Genomic DNA, 10,936 nt, shown 5'->3' with positions numbered 1-10,936 from the left:
TTCGATCTTTGTGGTACCTAGTAGTTCACGATGCCATTGCGACCGGTGCTCGAAAGTGGCGATACCAAATGACTGACAGTGCTGTATGTTCCAATTGTCATCAAGCTGAAGACACGTTACGACATCGCCTCGTAACATGTCCCGCAACGGTAGATCAATGGACGTATTTGTGTAAATGCCTTGGTACTATATGTAGAACGTCGCCCGATACATTTACTGTAAATCATTTACTGTTACCAGACTTTGTGTTCTTCCCTCTTACTAAAGTAAGAGCGGTGCAGTTTTTAGTAGCTCAATATATTTATTATATTTTAGGACATAATTCAGTGTCAATGCAAATTTCGCTGCAATATCACTACAGTGAGCATTATTACCAGATGGACCAAGCCAACCGCAAAACACTCTATGCAAATTTTTTGCAGGCCCTTTTCTTGTAAATACACCTAATTATGTAATATATATCTGATATATGTGTAATGTTATCATAGGATCATGTAAGTAGACCCTACTGCATAAAATAAAGAATATTAAAGAAGAAAAAAAAAAGTCGGTAACGCGTCTGACTACCATGCTCAAGGTCCCGGGTTCGATCCCCGGCCGGTTCAAATCCGGGAACTTTTCTAAGTGGAAGCGACCCCGGCGCCCACCCAGCGTCGAATAACATGGGTACCTGGGGGAAACCCTGGGGGGTAAAGGCGGTCAGGGGCGTGATGCTGATCACATCACCGCCACTCACGACCGGATCAAGAAAGTGTGGGGCGTTACCCCCACACCCCCTATACGCCTTCATGGCGTGGTGCTATGCACAGGGGAACACTTTACCTTTTTTACCTTTGCCAATTCAGTTTCTTTAGAGATTCTTGAACGCGAAGTTGCGGTTGCATTATCTTTGCTAGGTTGCGTTATTGTATTGTACCACTTTTTCATACAATACTAGCTGATTACTCGGCGTTGCCCGGGTATTTATTTATCCCAATCTTCTATTAGAGAGGAAAATAATGAATTCTAACTATAGTGTAAAATGAACTTGGAGTTGAACGGCATTGGGAGTGTCACTATTCATCTCAGCGGCCCCGACAACTATGGATTCCAGACTAATATAGTTTTTTTTTTTACATGTCACCCCATTCCCACCCCAACCCCTACGAGTGCCAGAGGTGTCTTGGAGTCGAACGGCATTGGGAGAGTCACTGTTTATCTTAGCGACCCCGAAAACTATGGCTTCCACACTAATATCGGACGTTTTCGATTATTTTTACATGTCACGCCTTTTCCACCCCCACCCCTAAGGGTGCCAGGGATGCCTTACCCCCACAGTATTTCTTTGCAGATTGTAAGTCATATGTGTACCAAGTTTGGTCATTGTGAATGTCACAAATTAGCTTAGAGACTCCGAAAACTATGGATTCGACACTAATCTAGGTCATTTTTGACATTTTATTTTTCGCCCCCTCTCACCCCCATCCCGATAGGTGATGAACTTGGAGTTGAACGGCATTGGGAGAGTCACTATTCATCTTAGCGACCCCCAAAATCTATTTATTCCACACTAATATCGGTCGTGTTTTATTATTTTTACATGTCACTCCCACCTCCACCCCTAGGGGTGCCAGGGGTGTCTTACCCCTACAGTATTTCGTTGCAGATTGCAAGTGATACGCGCACTAAGTTTGGTTGAAATCGCTCCACACGTTCGAGAGTTATGCCAGAACAAACACACACACACATACATCCATTTTTATCTATTAGATAAAGACCTTGGGAGTATGACGTGCCAGTGAATAAATAGATATGTAAACAATGCAGGCAAGAGTGACAACAGTGCTTCTGTGAAAAACAGGTGTTCTGTCGGCTTCCTCTGGGGTTGTGTCAAAGATACTGAACTGGCGTTTCTTCCAAGACTAGCACTAAACACCAATGGCGGAAGTATATCGACCCTGGTGGGGACTACATCGAAAAGTGACGTTATCCTTTAAAAGAGGACATTCCAAACTTTCTAAAATCATAAACTTCCCTCACTCAATAAGGAAGTTATAGCCCAGGAGGCAAAATTTATTGAACAACCCACGTATATCTGTGTCAGAAGGAGAGCAGACTTCGGTAAGTTACTGACCACGAACATAAACATACAACAAATTGTAGATACAAAGTAGCGTTCCCTAGATTCGGTTGATGATATTGTTCGAGAAACCGATTGGGGGTACAGGATAGTTGAATCCCAAGTGGATGCCTCATGTCTTCAGTGAAGGATCGTAAATCTTACTAACATTGTCCGTATACTGTGTATCGTGATTAACTGCCTCGTTATTTTTTAACGCTCCTCCTAGTGACAAATTATTATTACTACTGCTACTCAATCGTTTCCATAAACGAACTAACTATGCCTATACTCGCAAACATTTCTAGCGTTGCTTTCATATGCATATCAGCAATTTTACCCTCTCCACAAAAATAACAACTAAAGGCTTAAACACTGCTTGCTCGACCATCTTAAAAAATCATTTTTTTGTTGTTGTAACCCCTATGCAAGGGAAGTTCAAAACAGGCATGATTTTTCTAAAATTTGACTAAGTTTGAAAATGGCGGCCATTTTATTTCATAACTTTTGGCATTGTTGGCCTTTGCACACAGTTTCCATAATTATGATAACTCATCTAACAAAGCTGGGGTAAAAAACACTGTTTTTCAGTACATTTCAAGCTACATTTTATGTTCTTCACCTTTTTTGACAATCTCTATTGCAAATGACTGAAATTAAGGCCAAAACTGATATTCAATTTGTAAACAATATCAAAGTTTAGGACTTTTTTTAGTAGGAAAATATTGTAATATCAAAGCTATATATTTTGTAGAGGAAACATATACATCTAAAGTTTTAGCAGAAAATATGTGAGCTCTGTAACAGGTTTTCTCTTTGAAAATGCTCGTTTTTAATTTTTCTCAAAATTTGGGCCCCAGTATCTCTGTTGGGGGACCTGAAACCTTCCTTTAATCTGAAATCTTAATTCAGATTTGTTGAAAATAACGTCATATCCCCTTAGCGCCAATCGGATTCGAAAACAGCCACGATTATGATCAAATAACGATGGGAAATTATGCGCGACACTCTACCCAAACGAAGTTGCCTAGGCAACATATCCCTCCCGCCTAATCTCTCTGCTCAGGGATGAAATCGGATCTCTCCATGCTTTGTGCTCTTTCGATTAAATATTGCCAGGTCGTGACACTTGACACATTTACCCCCAGACACCATGTTTGGATGTTTCAAAGAGGGATGGCAACCGAGGTATGTGCAAATGGAGATGATGGGACTACGAAGGGGTTGTAAATCGATACGTGTGTTAGACATTCTTGAAGAGAGAGGCTAGGTCAAATTCCTTTGGAACATCCGTCCCTCTCTCTACCAATCTTGTATCAAGAATAACCCAGCATGATAAGAAGTTAAGCCAGAGTTTAAGCTTTTGTTTAAAGCAGGTCTACGTCACGCTCAGAAAAATTGTGGAAATTTTTTTCAGGCAGGATCAAGAATTTAAGTTCACAAATGCCAAGCTTTTAAAAAGAATACTTGAAATGTTAACATTTTATGGATGAACGTGTGGTTAAAATATTCTCCATATTTCTCATATATTAATTCACATTAATATTTTAGTTCATATCGCCTCATATTTTTAAGTGTTTTAAATAATGATCGATCATAACATAAATAAGTATTGATTCACATTTTGTGTAAGCATGTATTCTATATTTTCTGAAGACATTCCAAACTGAATTATCCAATTGTCGTCAAAGTGGCATATCTTGAATTTTAATTTGTTTGTTACGTATAATCATTGCAAGAATATTTCATAAAAATTAGTAAGCAACGGACATGATAAGATTTAAAAACTTGAAAGAGTTTAATTTCCCCGTGGAAAATTGAAAACAAACTCCATCTTTTCCTCTTGTAACTTACGTACTTTTCATATTGAAATATATTCCTGCGATTGTTTCATGTCCATCAGATATTCAATGAGTAAAAGAAAATTCAAGTTTGCAACACTTAATGAAATTTGCTTCCGATGTTAATGTGAGAGATAATCTAAGTAATGATTCGGCATAATTTTCGAAATTCACTTCTTCCTTTTTTAGGCCTGGATAACCTAAACCTGTTCTCCGGCTACAAAAATATATAATTCCATCAGCCATATGGTCTTCCTAAATTTCTTTTTTCCCTTTTGGCCTGTAATTTAATAATTTTAGAAGCAAACGGCTATCTGGCATCCTCAGAACATGTTGATATCACTTTAACTGATATTTTTAAATTTCTTCCACCATTGCTTCGACCTTTCATTTATTTCGAATTTCTTCACTTCTATTTTTGTCTGATAAGGTTAATCAACTTAAAGACAGCAAAAATCACAGTTTTGAACGATTTATTTTAGTTTTATAATATTGACGAAGAGTCCAACATTCGCTACCGTAGAGAAGAGCCGGTTTTGAAATTATGTTATGGTATCTAATTTTAATTTCATTTCTCATTTGTTTTCCAAAATTTATTTTCAAAATTCCATTTAATGTATTATATTTTACTAATTTTCCTCAACATATTTTTGGTTTTCGAACTGTGAAATATGGCTTCCCAATTATACAAAGTCTGTTACCTGTTCAGTGATTTTATCGTTTATCACTATTTTCATTCTAGGATTTTTACCATTTATTGCCATTGACAGTAGTTAAGTAGTAGCTTGGGCGCGAGAATCAATAAGTATCGATTACGTTAATTGCTTTCCAATAATCAATAAGTGATCAATAACATTTTGGGGTATGACGTCATCGAATATTTTCCCACGCTCCAGAGCACACCGTGGGAAAATAATGAAGTTTTTTTCCACGCTATTTTCCCACGCTATTTTCTTACACTATTGTCCCACGCTATGTTCCCACGCTATGACGTCATCGTGAAAGGATGTGGTCAGGTATTGTTTACTTGTTAGTTGTGGTTGCGTTGGTTACCAAATATGGTTATAGATTGGTTGTTATGAAAGGAAGTGGCTAGTTATTGTTTATCGATGACGTCATCGATTGATTACTTGTTGTTTTGCGGCTGCGTCAGGTAAACAATGGTCATCGATTGAGTGACAAGTGATGAAAGGGAGCGGTCAGGTATTGTTTATTTAATTGTTGTTGACGTCATCGATTGATTGGTTATTTATTGATTAGTTTCTTGCAGTCGGTAGATGTTTCTGTGGCTGCGTTGCTTCTGACTCTGTTGTGCAATGGTAGGGTTAATATAGATGTGTGTGTGTATGTGTGTGTGTGTATGTGTGTGTGTGAAGGTAAGTAGGTACAGGGGGGACCTTTGGTAATGTTTTGCGGGGGGGCAAGATTTGTAGATCCTGCACTGGCTATATGTCATCTTGAAGACTGTTAACTTGTCTTTCAACTTAGGTAACTTCTACATATTTTTTTGTAATTATAAGAGCCTGGAAGTTTAGGCATTTATATTGGTTAAAACAGGGAAAATAAACACCTGAAGCAAAAAAAAAGTGCACAATGGTCCGATAAAAGTGGCAAATTCCAAGTCACTCATATCTATGATGGTAAGTAGGCCTACTATTTTGTGAGGCACTTAAATAATCACTATTCATGCAAATGTGTTTAGTATATTAATCTATAAGTAATGTTTTGTGTCATTATTGCTGTCTGGATAGTTTCCCTTCAACGATTATTAACGGCAACTTCAGAATGATAATAAGGCTCTTGTAAGTGTGTTCAGCATTGGATTGGTAAAGTTTTCTACTCTCTGCACGCATCCAACATGTGGCCCCACACGATCACTATCGCGCCCATTTATGAAATTGATCTGATCAGTACCATGCTCCTGTCGTCTTTCCCCCTTCTTCCCAGTACCAATTATATTACAGGCTGGGTGAAACCCAGAGTAGTTCCATAGGAATATTGTTCCAAGGATTCCCATCTAAAACCACCCACCACCAGAATCGTACCAGTCAGTTGGGGAAGTCACACGCCCTACTGACCGAAAACCGATCTTCCAATTTGATATTAACAAGAAGATATAATTCAACTAATGAATAGTAATTTAAAATATGATGTACTCCTAGCTACGATGGCAAGCTGGAATCACAAAATACTTATTTCAGATTTGTGCTTATACGACGTGTGATTGAAAAGTTCTTACACTGGGCTTGTAATTTCCAAATTACAGTACTTACAGGTTATTGTGATGAATCCTCTTCAAGGTAGCCCCCTTCTGACTGAACACGCCGACTCCAGTGATGTTTCCACTTTTGGAAGCATTCCTGGAAGCCCTCCTTCTTGAGCGTGTTAATACACATCGCCGTATTTGCCTCGATCTCTTCAACTGACTCAAACTGCTTCCCTTTGAGCATCAATTTTAATTTTGGAAATAGGCAGAAGTCTGCGGGGGCTAGATCTGAAGAATAGGGGTTTGGGGAAGCACAACAACTTGGAATTTGACCAGAAATTATGTCATTTTGAATGGATGATGAGTGGGTGCGTTATTGTGGTGCAGGATCCAGGTCTTGTCTTCCGAACTTTTCACGTAACCGCTCAAGAACACTTTTGTAGTATTCCTTTTTGACTGTCTGCCCATAAGGGGCATATTGCTGGTGCACAATACCGGTACTGTCGAAGAAATTAATAACAATGTCTTCACATGCCACCAACTTTACTGCACTTTTTGTCGGCCATCTTTAACTTTACACTTGCCTTACATACACACCTATCTCCGAAGGCTATTTTCGACATTTCGTTAGTCTCCGAAGTGGATTTCACGGTTTTAAAGCAAAATTATATGCACATCCTTTTATATGTGCACACAATAAACCGCCGACAACAATACACACGTCCGTACTCAACAAAGTTCAGCTCGCCAATAAACAAAGATAGAGTCGTGACCTTTTCAGAATCCTTGAAGGACAAAACAAGCTCCTCCTTTTCCCCACACACAACCCCAGCAAAACCTAACTAGTTAAAAGTGCAGGCTCCTGTCTAAGAACTTTTCAATCGCACCTCGTATAATAATGATGAACTAATGAATGAGGTTCATTGTCTCTACAATAAAAGGAATGCCGAAACTCTCACTGATTCTCACCGATACTTGAAAATTGTAATAATTAGTTCAAAGGTGTTCAAATATTGATTAATATTAGTGCCTAAGTATTCGACTGAAGCTACATGAATCAATTCACAAAGAATTCTGCTTTAAAATATTCCAGAAATAAATAAGAATATAAAAATGAATATTATGTACACAAAATCCAACCTTTCATGCTGAAATTGTGCAAAATAAAAAGAAGATTATAAATTCTGCGTAATCTGAAGGATAATGAGATCAACCAAAGAGTCGAGCGACACTTACGCAAACCCATTGAAAGATCATTTTGCCGGGAAATTAATTAATTTCAGACGATACATTCCGATACCGATACATCAATGGGGCTGTTCATTGCCAAACTTTTCCGGTGGCGGCGCCACCCCTGTTGTGTCCCTAAATAATTTCGTTCGTCATTTGGTTGCTCTATGCTTTACATTGGAGCGCGGTCGGATGGCTATTCAAACGTTATTTTCAATGAAGGTAAAAATTTCTCGTGTAAATCGATAATAAAAAAATGGGTTTAGCAAAGCTTAAAGATTATGTAGCCAGTCATAAGTTTCCGAAAATTACATTCTCTTGAACCTAAGAATTAATATATTAAGGTGCAACGGAATGGTTGCGAAAACGAGCTAAATATAGTACGTTTATGCACAAAGAACACTAAACTTGACGTCATTTGGGTCGTCTCTAGCTGCCATGGGTCGATAATACAAAAATGTAATTTTTTACACTATGCTTTGCTTTTTTTCTGTTGCAAGCATGTGTAATTCAAGGGCGGGTAAAAATCGAAGAAGCTTGCAAAATTATAAAGAAAAATATATTAAGTGCATAAACGCATGATATATATTATTATACACTATGACTGACATTATGCCCTATCCCATAATTTAATATTAACGTATGTTATCATTGTATGAAACAGATATCCTCCCCTCGTATTTTTGTCCTTCTTTTTCTTGGTAAGAACAATTTCAAAATTATAATTCCTGTAAATAAGATGCCCTAGAGGTTGCGAGACATGAAACAGAAGAAAAAATATTTTATGTAATAACTATTCTTGACGATAAATATGTGTATATGAAACAAAGGACCATATTTACTACCTAAGTGGAAAAGTATTATATAACGTGAAAAAAGTCAGTTATTAAAGACAACTATAAAAATAAGTTTTAATCGCGCGGATTTATTATGCATTATTTTTTACCGGATTCTCAACAATAGATCACGTAAATTGTGAAAATTGCATGTGACGTAAAAAGGTGCTGTGCAAATGTTAAGGCTTTTTTGAGTTCCGATATCTTTTCTGTTGTTGACAATCGTCTTTTCAAAAGTCTTACTTTTTCAGCACTGATTATATTCAACGATCATGTTCAGACATCATATCTGAGTTTAAGATGATATTAAACTTGCAATTTAATGTAATAGCAGCACGTTCGGCATCAAATTCCCCATGTACTTAAATGGGAGAACAATTGGCGATCTAAAGCGTGGGGACGCAACAGGGGTGCTGCCACCTACAATAGTTTGCTTTGACCAGGCCCATTGCTTGAAGTCAATATGGCGACCGTTCGCTTAGAACACACCAATATGGTTCACCGTAGGCCTAACCCGTTTCTATCATACTAGTGTAATTGGCTATACAACCAGCACCACTTACAGGTGTACAAATGATGAGCTCATATAATTAACCAGCCCGATTTGCCCACACTTAAAATTATGCCAAGATGCTCTTATTCCCCAATTCTTCAAGTGTGATATGCTCTTAATTCTAAGAATTTTGAATCCTAGTGTACAAATGATGACCCCCCTCAGATTGATTTGCCTACACTTATAAAAGGCACTTCTGTGAGATTGTTGTCCATAAATTTGTTAAAAATATGCCCCTCTTGATATTTTTTTTGCCCACACCTAAAACTAGGCCGAACGTATTAACACACACCCACACCCACCCACCCACATACACCCCCCCCACACACACACATACACATACATATTTACTTCCGGTTTAAGTTCAATTGGGCACCAGGCTCAACTCATATATCTAGTACTAAAACAATGTAATTCTTCTAGAATTGCTCTGTGACTCTCTCATTTCTTACATCATAAACATATGATTTTTCACCTATGAGAATAACACTACATGTGTTGTCATCAGGGAGTGTATCGTGGAATTCACAGATAATTTTAATGTTTGTCCTGTCATTAACCACAACTTGTTTTCTTTTTGAAGTGTTGATTACAAACATGGGTCTCTGTGCTTTGAATTCATCTGGTGTGTAATACATGTCAGTATTGCCAGTAGTGACCCTTTTGTATGCTGTAAATGCTTCATATAATTTAAGGAAATCATCCTTGGACATGTCTAAATTATAATTTTCTCTAGGGAATACCTCATTTCTGCCATTTTTAAGATATATGTTCTTGATGTTGCAGCTATCAAATTTACTTGAATTTTTTTCCTGATTATTGTGTCTTCCAGTCTGAAACAGTACCACCACAAAATCCGGCATGTCATATTGTATACTGGAGAATTAATTTGTAGCATCGAACTCATAATAAGTACCAGCGGCAGGCTTCTGTACACATTGATATGTATAAAATTGTAAAGGAATCTGTGGATTTTTTATTATATCTGCTTTGTATTTAAGAGCATAACTGGCTTCATATTCAACAACTGGGATTCTTAGCTCCATAGTCTGAATAATGCATTTGCCTTCATCAGGTAGGGTATTGGGCAGAGCTTCCCCTGTAGAGTTTAATGTGCTGTACCTCATCAAAGCATTATTATCATTGGCAGCTCTTCTAAATGTGATTCTTAAACCACCCTTCCACATAATATCTTTGTAATCTGAGAAGAATCCTGGCAACAGGCGCATAGGGAACAGCACTGTGTGGCTCTTAGATATAATTTTATCACCAGCCTCAAATCCACCTATTTTGTAGTATGATGCCTCGGTTTTGGATAATTTTAGTGTGGCCAAAGCTGTGGAGGTAATGCCGGGATAATCTACTCTGTTTATAACAACACCATGTTTTCTGATCTCAATTTCAGAGAACAGATGCGGCACAAAATTATCTATCAATCTTATATTTGAATTTGCCGGATAATCTGTTCCATCGAGCTTTACAACATCAAATTTGATGTATAGATCTGCTCTGTGGGGGTGTATAAAGCCATCCCCTACATCAAGATCAACCTCAATTTCTGTGTTGGGTTGATTTAAATTTGCAAATGTCCTCCATTTTTTTTTGTATGTATTTTTATTTAAATATTAATCTCTATGATTGCAGTTGTTGTGGCTCCAGCAAAATCAACTAATTCTTCTTTTTCATTAGTGACCATCAATTCAATATTATCTATTCTATTATGGCACACAGGAAAATATAATGTTGGGGATGGAGTGTAGATGATTGGCTCCATAAATTCAGAATTAGGTTTAAATGTTGCAATGATGCCAGTTTGTTTGTGAGTGCCTATGCCATTTGATTTGGTGATCATACCCTCGGCCACATTACAGTGAATATTCAGAGTCTCTATGGCTAAGAATTTAGGTATATTAATAGCAGTGTGTTTGATGGCCGGTTCAAGTTTTGTGTTGTTCTCAAAGCCTAACAGCTCTCCTATAGTACCCAGATCCACTGTTTCTGTAGCAGATACAATCTCTACTCTGTGAGTGACAGAATTTTGAGTTAAGACTATACCTCTGGGTAATTGAGCATTTAGAGTAGACAGATTATACTGCCCTGGAGTGATGACAATATTTTGATCACTAACTGCAATTTTGTTGTTGTGGTGTGTAATATTAGGGATTAAGTACA

The sequence above is a fragment of the Lepisma saccharinum genome, chromosome 7, assembly GCF_977018435.1.
Source record: "Lepisma saccharinum chromosome 7, izLepSacc3.1, whole genome shotgun sequence".
Lineage (NCBI taxonomy): Eukaryota > Metazoa > Arthropoda > Insecta > Zygentoma > Lepismatidae > Lepisma > Lepisma saccharinum.
This window is presented reverse-complemented; position numbering follows the sequence as displayed.